Consider the following 11,486-nt stretch of genomic DNA (forward strand, 5'->3'; position numbering starts at 1 on the left):
ATGAGAGGATGAACACAAAGACAGACTCGGGTCTCTAGTAGGTGCTCAATAAAGGGCACGGCGGTTACCCTGGCTAATTATTCCACAGGACTCAGCAGCAACCACGGAAGGGGTTGGACCAAGTAACAGCATACACAGAAGAATGGGGCCTGCTTCAGCCTTGTTTTTCTTGCACTTCAAGGGACCTTCACACGGTCCTCGCCGCCTGCCTGGCTGCTGCTAATTACAAATGCATTTTCGCACTTGGTCACAACAGACTTGGCAGGACTGCGGCTGGAGATCTGTTCATTAGCAGTTAGATAATGAACACGGGGACGGCGTCACTGTACGACTGCTCGGCCTCCCCCACAGTGCAGCCAGACCCTGAGGCCCAGGGGCACTGCCCACTGAGATGCACAGCCCTGGCCACTGGAGAAGGTGGACGATGGGCTTCCACTCTGCTGCAGGTCAGGCGGGGAGGTGTGAAGGGCTGGAGCTCGGGCCAGGGTTCCCCCTCCACCACTCTCTAGCTGGGTGGCCTCGGGCTGGTTACTTGACTTCTCTGAGCACTGTTCTTCTCAGCTGGAAAATGGAGCTAATGAGGGCACTTGCCTCCAAGGGCTGTTGGGGATGGAATGGGGACCAAATGAGGCAAGGCAGTCAAAGCTGGAAAAGAAGTATGTTCTTCCTTAAGCCATTGCATTAGGTAGAACCACTGTGTTCCCAGATCAGAAAACCCAACTCAAACTGACTTGTGGGGAAAGAACACTGTGGTGAGGGAGATGGTTGGGAGACAGGATATTTAGAGGTTCTCAGGCTGAAAGGCCGAGGTCATGCCAGCGTCAGCTGCAGGTGTTGGGGAGGGTCAGTGCCTCTGTCTCTCACAAGTTCCACTCTGTCATCTCCAGGTTTGTGTTCCCTGTGGCAAATCCTAGCAGCTCAAGACTCTCTCCTCAGGGTGACAACATGGCTGCAGCCGCCCCAGCTCTCATCTTTTAAAGTTCAAATTCACAGGAAAGATGATATTAACTTTTGCACAGCTTCTACCTAGTCCTGAGATTTGCTCTGACAGGAGCAGTTTAGACCATGTGCCTGTCCCCGAGCCAACCAGTGAGGCCATGAGGAGGAAGTGCTCTCTGATTGGCCAGACCCTGCAGATATGGTCTGAAAGTGGGTGAGAAGCAGAGGGCCAGCCGTGTCCCTCCAGTGTCCCCGCGGAGAAGGCACGACATTCTGCTCACCATAAAGGAAAGACGCTTAAAGGAACTCTCCGTCATTGCAGAGGAGATGCTGAAGGGTGACTGTGAATCTGAGAGGCAACAGATTAGTAAGTCCAGGGGATCGGCCTGCCAGGAGCCACAGTCAGGGAGACCTTCCCGCCTGCAGCCCAGAGCCGGAGGGAGAGATGATAAATCCCCCGATATCCATCTTTGGCCGGTACCTCCCTTTGCACACCCAATCAGAAGCCAGAAGGCAATCTCTCAGGGAAGAGGGTGGGTCCGGGGGACACACAGGGGACACCTGTGCTGTGGCTGGTGTGGTGTGTCTCCCAAGGTTCACATGTTGGAGCCTTGGTCCTCAGTGTGGCCTTGGGGAGCTGGTGGAACCTTGCCCAGTGGCAGATGGTAGTGGTAGGAGTCTGCCCTCTGAAGGGGGTAAGGGGATCTCCTGAGCCCCAGTCAGTTACCATGAGAGGGACTTGTTACCGAGAATCAGCCCGGCCCCTCCCCCCTCTGGTTTCACGTCTCAATGTGAAGCCCCTCTCCCTCTTACGTGTGCTCCCACCAAGATGCCCTCTGCCATGGTGTGCTGTAGCCAAGAGGGCCCTCACCAGAGCCCAGCAGATGTTTGGTTTTTTTGTTTTGGGGTCATTTTGGGTTTTGGGGTTTTTTTTGCTGTGCTCTTGAACCTCCAAAATTGTGAGCTAAATAAATTTGTTTTCTTTATAAAATATGCAGCCTCAGGTACTTTGTTATAGCATCGGAAATAGACTAACGCACCCAGCTCTGCAGGTGGAGTCATCCTCCCTAGTTTACAGAGGACTCCCAGGGCAGTGAGTAATTTGCCGACGCTTCACATGGCCCAGGCCCACGGTGCCGCGCTGCCCAGTCCCATGTGATCCTACTAAAGCAGCAACAAAAGGGAGCAGAGATGAGGGGTTCTAGAACAGACGCCTGCTCCCCAAAAAGTCATTCCTAGAAGCTCCGATGCCAGTGTTGTCACTTCCAGAAACTTCGACAAGCTTGCCTCTACTTGCCGGGAGAGGGCGGGAAGGGGACCTTCATTTCAGTCTTTCTTCCTGCAGATCTCCAGCAAGCGCTCTCATCCTCCCAGACGTCTCTCATTTACACACCGACCCGGCTGCTGGGAGGCGGGAAGCAGGGGAGATAAAAGGAGACGCCAGAAAACGCAAACGCACCCCCGCTGCGCCCCAGCAGGAGGGACCAAATAATCCAAAAGCAAACTGGATACGCAGTGCCCAGGACGAGGGCTGTCTGCAGGCGGGTGTGGGGGTCCCAACAAAAATGCAGTCAGGGGCCAGCTTCCACAGCGAGCCCAAGGCCCCAGTCGTGTTCGCCCTGGGAAACGCGGTGGGTGCTGTGGGTGGCCACGGCTCCTCTCCCCCCGATCGGGGCCAGAGGTGGCTGGTTTGCAGTGAGCCTGAGGAACTCCCAGGCACCACGGCTCCAAGTGTGGCTCTGGACCAGTGACCCCGGCCCACCAGGAAGCTTGTTGGAAATGCCGACCCTCCATGCCCAACCCAGACCCAGGGGGCCAGAGTCTGACTTCAGTAAGAGTCCGGAGGTCAGCTGCACAGGGGGTCAGCTGCACAGGGGGTCAGCTGCACAGGGGGTCAGCTGCACAGGGGACTCTGGGAAGCGTTGGGAGAGGCAGGAGCAGGCGGGTCAGGGTGAGGGGCTTACTTCTAGGAGGGTGACCGACCCTCCTGGTTTGCCAAGGTCCCTTCTAGGTGCAGCCCTCAAAGTCCAGTGCAAACAAGGACCGTGGATCAGCCCAGCTCCTGCCACCTCTGCCAGCTTCTGGGTCTGGCTGCTAAAGTCCCAGAGAGAGGCCCCTGCCTGCCCCGTGTCCTGGGCATCCTCCGTGGCCTGGCCCCTCCCGGCCTCCCCTTCTGGTTCCTCCGTCCTCCTCAGAAGCCCTGGGCATGCAGGGGGTCCTGCCACGCTCAGCCTGCCTCGGGCCAGCCAGGGACAGTGGCACTTCCTATCATTTAGAGGAGGGTGGCCTCACGGCTGGCAGAGGCCGGCGTTCCTTCTACATTCACTGTGTCCTGTGGCAAGCACCAGGGGCACATCAGGGACTAAAACAGGCAAAAGTCCTGACCTGGTGGAGCTTTGCCTTTCATCCAGGGAAGTCAGACAACAGACAGAACAAACACGTTACCTATGATGTCAGCGATAAGCACCAGAGAGAGAAATAAATTATGGGAGGGGGGCGTGTGCACACTTCGGGAAGCGGGATCTGGGGAGTCCTCCCTATTAAACACAGAACTGCACAAGGAGAGAGCTTTGGCCTCCTCCCTCCCTCCCTTCCTGTTTTGGATGCTGTCCTGAGAGGACATGATGCCTGGAGATGCAGCAGCCATCTTGTGACTCTGAGGCACAAACCAAGGGTGAGAGCCAACATACCAAGAAATGGAGAAAGAAAGCACCTGGGTCCTGGGTGATAGCCATGAACTACAGAGCAGCCCTGGACCCTCTGCCCGCAGCTTCCTGTAAGTCACAGACCACCCACTGATGGAGGGCTCCCCGCTGCTGGCAGCCAGAAACACTCTGACTGATAACTCAGCAATTCCTGGGAGCCAAGCTGGACAAATCACACCCCAGTCTGTTCACACAACTGCTCCTTCCTGTCGCCACCTTCTGGTTGGTTACTGAGGAATCTGTTACAAAAAGTGCAGCTTTTCCTCTCGCGCCCGGCAGGTTTCCGTCTCAACTGAGCCCCGAGAGAACACTCTGGGCCCTCAGAGGTCATACTGCATAAAAAGCTCACATCTCTTCTTAATGCTCAGATTATACAGTCTGTAACGAGAATTCAGTGAACAAACCAGAGCTCACGTCTCTGAAGGCAGAAGCACAGTCGACAGGAGGAGATGTGACCACCCCAGGCCCAGGAGCCTGCCCTGTGCCTCTCCCACCCACCCCAGCTGTCCAGTTGACTCAAGGAGCTACACGTGTCCACGTGACTATTGAGGAGGCCTAGAACTTGGGCCACCGTCCAGAGTACTTAGTGTCTCTGTGCCGCAGTTCCCTCGTCCTTGATCCCCTGCATGCCCAAAGTGTGGCCCAAGGACCTGCAGCCGCGGCATCTCCCGGGAGCAGACCTCGGGCTCCAGACCTGCGGCCTCAGAGCTCTTTCCATCAGACCCAGTGATGTGCACCAGCAAACCTTGAGCCACTGCCGACACCAGACCACGGCATGGGGTAAAATGGGCCCCGTCTGTGGAGACCCTAGGACACAGCCAGGCACGAAGCTGTGTCGGGCTCCCGAGTCTGATCTACCCTCATGCCCAAGGGCTTCCTTTTTTTGAGCTCAAGTATGCCTCACACGAGGTTCACCTTAGCGACTTTAGAGCTCAGCGGGTCTGTGCGACCGTTGGTGCCAGGCTCTAGGACCTTGTCATCGCCCCAGGCAGGAGCCCTGACCCATCACCACCCTGTCCCCACTTCCCCCGCCCCTGCCCCTGGAAACCACTAATCTGCTCTCCGCCTTTCCTGATTTGCTTCCTCTTGCTGTTTCTCATCCTGGTTCATCCGTGTTGTGCCGTCACCGCTGTCCACTGTGGACAGAACACATTCGGCGTATTCGTTCATCAGGTGAGGGATGTTTGGGTTGCTTTCACCTTTTGGTCACTGTGAAGAGGGCCGAAGCTTCCCAACTCCTGGTCATTGGCTTCTGAAGGAAGCATGTGGTCTAGCCTCGGCTCCTACTTTGCTCTTATTAGTTGAGCAACTCCAGGGAAGCCCCTTGACCCTGAGAACCCAGACTCCCCAGAATGGCTGGTCACATGGTGGGCAATGGGCAGATAAGGTACAGTCTCCTCCCAGGCGCCACGCCACACACTCTGGGGACTTGAGTGCAATCCAGGCGACATGGATAACTCTTCCCAGCGATGGAAAACTGGCATCAGGGAGACTTGCATCCAGTCCCTCAAAGCACCACACACTGTATTGTGAGCACCACATTTTAAAACCTGGAGTTTTTATATGAAAATCTGGATTTCTGATCTCTTGACAGCTCCAAGTGGCCACTGGTGCAGGTGCATTATTAGCTCACTGAGCCTGTCACTTCCTGCCATCCATCCAGGGTCTGCTGCAGCAGCTTCTCAGGGCTGCAGTCTTTCTTGGAGTAGAGAAATACTCCTTTGAATTCTCAGCCTGAAGCGCAATGAATGGTCCTAATCATGTTGCCTGTTCCTTGTCCTTCACCCCCACCTACTGGTAGTTTTGAGAATTACAACCTGGGACCAAGGTAAAGCTCTCCCTCTAACGTTGCTGGTAAATAAATTCTCAGGATTGTACATTTGCAAAAGAAGTAGGAAGATTGGCCAACCTATGGACCTGGAAGAAGTTCTCTGCAAGGCCCTCCTAAATTTCCTGTGTTATTTTGGGCCCTCCCACATAGGCAAGAGCAGGCCATTCTGTCCCATGAACCTTTCAATGTCTTCTTCGAGCTCTTGGTGGACTTTCTTCATAATTGCTTCACGGCTCCAACTTCAAGGCAAAAGTCAACCCCAACCTAGGATGACGTAAGTATGAGAAGAGCGGGATCTTCTCCCAGATCTGCACATGCCTGGCTAGTCCTCGGTCTTTAGTGCTTTACTGAATGCCACCTCCTCTGTCTTGGGACGTTGGCCACCTGTACAAGAAGGCAACAGCCCTACTCACCCCCTTCCCACCTGTCAGTCTCCAGGAAGGACTTCCTGTACACCCAAAGTGTTTATTGCTTACGTGTTTTCTACCTGTTTACCATCCATTGACCCCCAACAGAAAGTAAGCACCCTTCTGTTTTGGTCTAACCTGATCCTCACTGCCATTCTTCAGGACTATATTATCTTTACAAATATCCCTTTCTAATAAGACAAGTTTTCTTATAGCAGAAAATTGAGAACTACATTATATTATTACTATTGTTGTTGTTGTTGTTATTTGGTACTGGGGATTGAATCTGGGGCACTTTACCACTGAACTGCATCCCTGCCCTTCTTATATTTTGTTTTGAAACAGGGCCTCACTAAGTTGCTGAGACTGGCCTCAAACTTGGTGATCCTCCTGCCTCAGCCTCCAGTAGCTGGAATTACAGGCACGTACCACCACACCTAGCATGAAAATTTGTTTTATATATATTTTTTAGTTGAAGATGAACACAATACTTTTGTTTTGTTTTTATTTTTATGTGGTACTGGTGATGGAACCCAGTGCCTTACACACGCTAGGCAAGTGCTCTACCACTGAGCCACAACCCAAGCCCATGAAAATATTTTTAAGAGGAAATGCAAAATAACGTGTAATCTCACCACCAAGACATCGCACTTATCCATGGGGAGGCTCTGAAACCGATAAAACATTACTTTCTATTTTTAATTTTGGAGGAAGTGCTGTTTTCCACAGCAGTTGGACCATTTTACTTTTCCCCAGCAATCTCAGGGCTCTCGCGCCCTACGGGACTCTCTTTATCATCTGGTTTTTTATAATAACCGTCTCAGTGGGTTGATCCTGTCTACCTTTGACAGATCAGGATGTCCTACATCTCAGAGCCCGAGGCAGCCAACATAGATGAATCTGGAGACGGCATCAGTAATCCAGACTCCCCTGAGAGAAGGGAGTCTCTTGTGAGGATGATTCCAAAATAACGTCAAAGTTGGGAAAGAACTTGAAGGCCTCGGAGCCAAGCCCTTCGTTCTACAGATGCGGAAACTGAGGCCAGCGAGGAGGGACGTTTAGCTGAGAACAGAGCGGAGCTCACAGCTCAGGTTCAAGGTGAATCTGCCTGGTCACAGGAGCAGGGTGGCTCTTCTTCTGACCCAAGGCGCAGTAAGACGCAGCTGACCCTCCGGTTGGGCGCCGCAGCCTTTCCGGGGGGGTTTCCTCCCCTCCCTGGTGACACTCAAGGCTGGGCTCTTGCTCACCCGGGTCTCTGGCTGGCGAGGTCGTGGAGGGAAAGCCGGCGGTACACTCAGAGCCCCGATAAGGACCGATTCCCGAGCACCTCCCAGACGGCGCGCTGCAGGGGAGCGGACCCGACACCACCCCTCCCCGCTGCAGGGGGAGGCACCGGGCGCATCTAAGAATCCGGCTCCTCTCCGCACCCCCAGCCCTGGCTCCAAGCTCTACACTTGACAGCACCTGAGAGACGTCAGGCGCACACCTGGGAGTCACGTGCACACCTGGGAGTCACAAAACCCACTCTGCTTCTCCAGCTTCCTGGAGGCAGCAGAGCTCCAATTCCACCTCCAACGGCTGCCCCAGCGCGACCCGGGCCAAGCTGCTCACCTCCGCCGGGTCCCTTCATCCATGCCCAGGGCCTAGCCCTGCGCTCCCAGGGCCGGGGTGCGGAGCCAGGATGTCTAAAGCGCTTCTAAAGCGTTGCTGTGGTCGCCATGGTTGTGATGTGTTTATTTTAATATATTAGGGGGAATTCACGCAGAAATTATACGAACTCATAGATATTGTTGCTAAAATGAGACTCAAGTATGTTTTTGACTTTTTTTTTTTTTTTTAAGCTGATTTAAAGAACCACCGTCTGGAAGGGCCCGGTGCGCCCACCGCACAGCTTTTGACGCGACCTCGCGCCCCCTGCTGGCCGCGCCGCCGCTGCCCGGTGAGGCTCGGTCCCGAAGCCGACCCCAAGTCTCAGGCCGACGTCGTGGGCGCCGGGCTCAGTTCTTCCCGCAGGAAGCGCGCGGTTGCCCCACGTAAGGACGAGGTGCTCCGAATGGCGCGTCCTGAGAATGCGGCGCCGTGGGGTTGAAGGGGCTCCCCGGCGATCGGTGATAAGAGCTGCAGATCCTGGGGCGCCCTTCAGGCTCCCGCTGTGGTGCCCAGCGTGGCCCTGACCTGGGACACCCCGGCTTCTCCTGTGGACGTCCTCTGCAGGAGGAAGCTCCAGGGACCAGCCCACGGGGGAGGCCTTGCTGCCCCGCCGGGCCCCTGCTGGGGCCTCCTGCCCAGGCGGGGAGGAAGAGCGCCTTCCTGCAGGTCTCTCCTCTGGGCCACTGTCCTGTATTTATCCTTCATGACGTCCTCGGTACGGCAGTCCTGGCCTTTACTTACGTCTGTCCCCGTTTATCATCTGTGTTCCCACCACCTGTGAGCGACAAGGGAAGAGGTGCCTCACGTGGCCGGGTCCACACCTCTGGCCCCTGTGAAGCCTTCCCTAAGCCTCTTCGGAATGGAGTCCCTAGTCCCCAGCTCTGCCCACAAGCAAGCTCAGAGAGTGCCCGACTTGCCTAAGTCCACACAGTTAGAAGTGTCCTAAACGTCACACCTTCTGGGCTATGCCACACTGCCCTGGGTCAGGCATGCCACATTGAAGTCACTTTTCCCTTTGGGGTTGGGGGTTGCCCCTGGTCCATGAATCCTTCCACATCCCTGCCTCTGGTGACATTGTGGGGGGAGACTGAGTCATCTGGTCTGCTCATGTGGGCCAGCCCCATGCGGCAATCCCTTGGCCCGTGACTCATTCCCAATGACATTTCCAAAGAGAATGTATCAATGGAGCTTTTCACTCACAGGGAAGAGCCAGGGGTTACTCATCCCTTCAGCCTCCAAACTGGCCAGAGAAATTTCACTGCCTTTGAGACCTGTGGACAAAGGGGAGACCTATTCTAGATGTTCAGCTAGGCGTAGACGCCCAAACCCAGTCTCATCAGGCAGATGTTTTAGAAGAGTCATCGAATAGGTCTGAATCCTTATTCGTATGGTTGCCATAGTGACAAAATCAATCAGTCACTCCACAAATAAACAAGGATATGACCTTCGTAGGTCAGAGGACAAAAACCCTGAGGATCAAAACAGCAAATCCCGAGAGAAAGTGTGGTTGGTCATTGTGTGGTTGGTTGTAAATTTCTTAAATTAAGTACTAAGGGAAGGCCTCCTTGGGAAGTGACATTCAGGCAAAGCAGAAGGAACAGCAAAGGCCCCTGGGGGAACATGGGGTCTGAGGCAGAGCACTGAGGCTGTGGTGCTGGGCAGAACCGGGGGCCCATCAGAGTTCTCCTGGCCACCAGGCTTTCACTGTGGGTGAGACAGGCGCAGTCATGGCAAGTCTCCCCTGGGTGTGAAGAGTTCCCCCCGGCTGCTGTGGAGAATAAACTGGAGAGATGGGAGCAGGCAGCACCCCGGGAGGAGGTGACTGTGCACTGAGGGACCAGGGAGGGAGCAGAAGCCGGCAGACTCCGTTGTACTTTGAAGGTGGAGCCGTGGGGTTTGATGGCAGGTGGAATGTGCACTTAAAAGAGAGAGAGAGTTCCAGAAGGAATCCAGGAGGTGGCCTCCACCCCTGGAAGAACAGCTGTGTGCTGTCAGAGAGGGGACAGCTGTAGGAGGAGCAAAGTTGGGAAGGACCTCAGGGGAAGACCCACACATCAAACCAAACTTCTTTGGATGCATAAAGACCTAGGTGACCCCAAAATGATCACTCACAAAAATCCAAACATGGGACAGGTGCCAGGGTAACACGGGGGGCCTGCAGGCTATAAGCAGCAGGGCAACATGAGGCAGGGGCAGAGCCTTGTCCCTGCTAGAGGACACAGGCTGGGGCCCGGGACATGCTCGTCCACTGCAGGAAAGCACGACAAGTCCGCTCAGAACCAGGAGCCAGGCGCGAACCCCCTGACAGGCCCTCCCACCGTCACCCCCACCTCAAAGCCACACGGAGAGCTGCCTCATCTGCAGAGCTACACTCCCGGCTCCCTGGGGAAGGAGCGCCATAAACAGGAATAGAGGAACAAAAAGGGCCGAGTCCCCGAGACACCAGCGTGGCTCAAAGCCCGACAGTCTTCTAGGCAGAAATTGTCCACCGCAGCTGCCCTGAATGAGCGTCTCTCACGGCCAGTGCGGCGCTCCAGGGTGACTAGCGTCCTGTTAACGCCTGGAGACAAACTTTTCATGTTGTTCAGATCACCTCCTGCTCCCAGCAACAGCAGGCCCCGTTTCTGGACAGTTTTAAATAAAGCGAGAGGGCCTGGTGCCAGGGGAAGTGACAACCAGTCACCCTCCACTGCCAGCTCTTGCTGACAGTGATGTGCAATGAATGGCGGTGGCAGATGCTGCCCCTCAGACCCTGCGACCCGAGCAGAGAAGCCCCGAGGAGACCCAGATATTTTGTCAGTGTGCGACTCACCAGGAGGCAGGTGGGTCCCTGTCACAAGCCATGCATGGGCTGTGTGAGTGAGCTATGCTCATTTGAGCGTGTGAGGGGACCGGCCTGAGGTTGCCTGATTGGGCTGGGCGACGTCCCTGTGCCTTTCCTCTTGCTCTGCCTGTGATCCCACACAGCACCTGAGATGGGTGTGGCTTCCCAAGATGTCAGTCAATCTGCTGACCACAGACACCACCAAGCTAGGCTCCACCCTTCGAAACCCAATCCCTTGCCTTATTATTTGGGTGGAACTTTCTCGAATGTCTTTTCCCCAATAAATAGAAGATTTCGGGTGTGCTCACCCTCTCTTGCTCCTTCCAACGCTGGAGCTGACCCTTGGGGTCACCGAGCTGAGCTGTCCCATGTTAGAAACTTATGTTCACGGGCTGCAGGGTTTCTTCGCCGTTTTCTTGGTTATTAATACAGCCAGCTCCTTTGAACCCAGCTCACATTGCCAGCCCAGCCAGCTGGAGATAGGCCCCCCAAGTCTCAGGAAGATGGGCCTTCTGTGAGCAGGGGAGCGGGTAAAATCTGGTGATGTAAATGGGGTCCTGATTTGGGTCAGGAGTTGCTGGGATTCATTTCTGTAGGGGGTAGCTTTGATTTCTGCCTTCTCAGCACGTGTCTCATTTTCATTTGTAAAACTGTGCTCATTGTGTCTTTTTATTACGTATTTTTGATGCTCGGGCACCTTGGGACCTCGCTGACCCTAGAGGGCCTACTCCCCATGCCCAGGGTCAGCCAGTTTCTAGGAACTGAAACCAAGTCACCTGGAGCCCCACTTTCATGTGCCAACCAACCACCCAGAGCCCACAGTCCAACTCCCTCCTTTATGGGGCTCCCACCATCCACCCGCCCTAAGGCCACTAGTGGTTGAGAAGGCAAGTGTCCCCCAAGGCTTAGAGAGCTAGGCCACTCGGGAGAGAGAGACTATTACAGTAAGACAATCAAAATTATTATTGGGTGACTTTCAAAGAGACAGTTCCCCAGGGCAGGCGTGACAACATTTTGTGATTGCTGCTCTACAGGTAGATCCAGAAAAGACAGGACAAATGACACTGGAACCTCAGGCCGAGGCCAAGCCTGGCTCAGTGCTGGCCAAACAGATGAGAATCCCCCAGGGG

Source organism: Marmota flaviventris, chromosome 2 (assembly GCF_047511675.1).
Source record: "Marmota flaviventris isolate mMarFla1 chromosome 2, mMarFla1.hap1, whole genome shotgun sequence".
Lineage (NCBI taxonomy): Eukaryota > Metazoa > Chordata > Mammalia > Rodentia > Sciuridae > Marmota > Marmota flaviventris.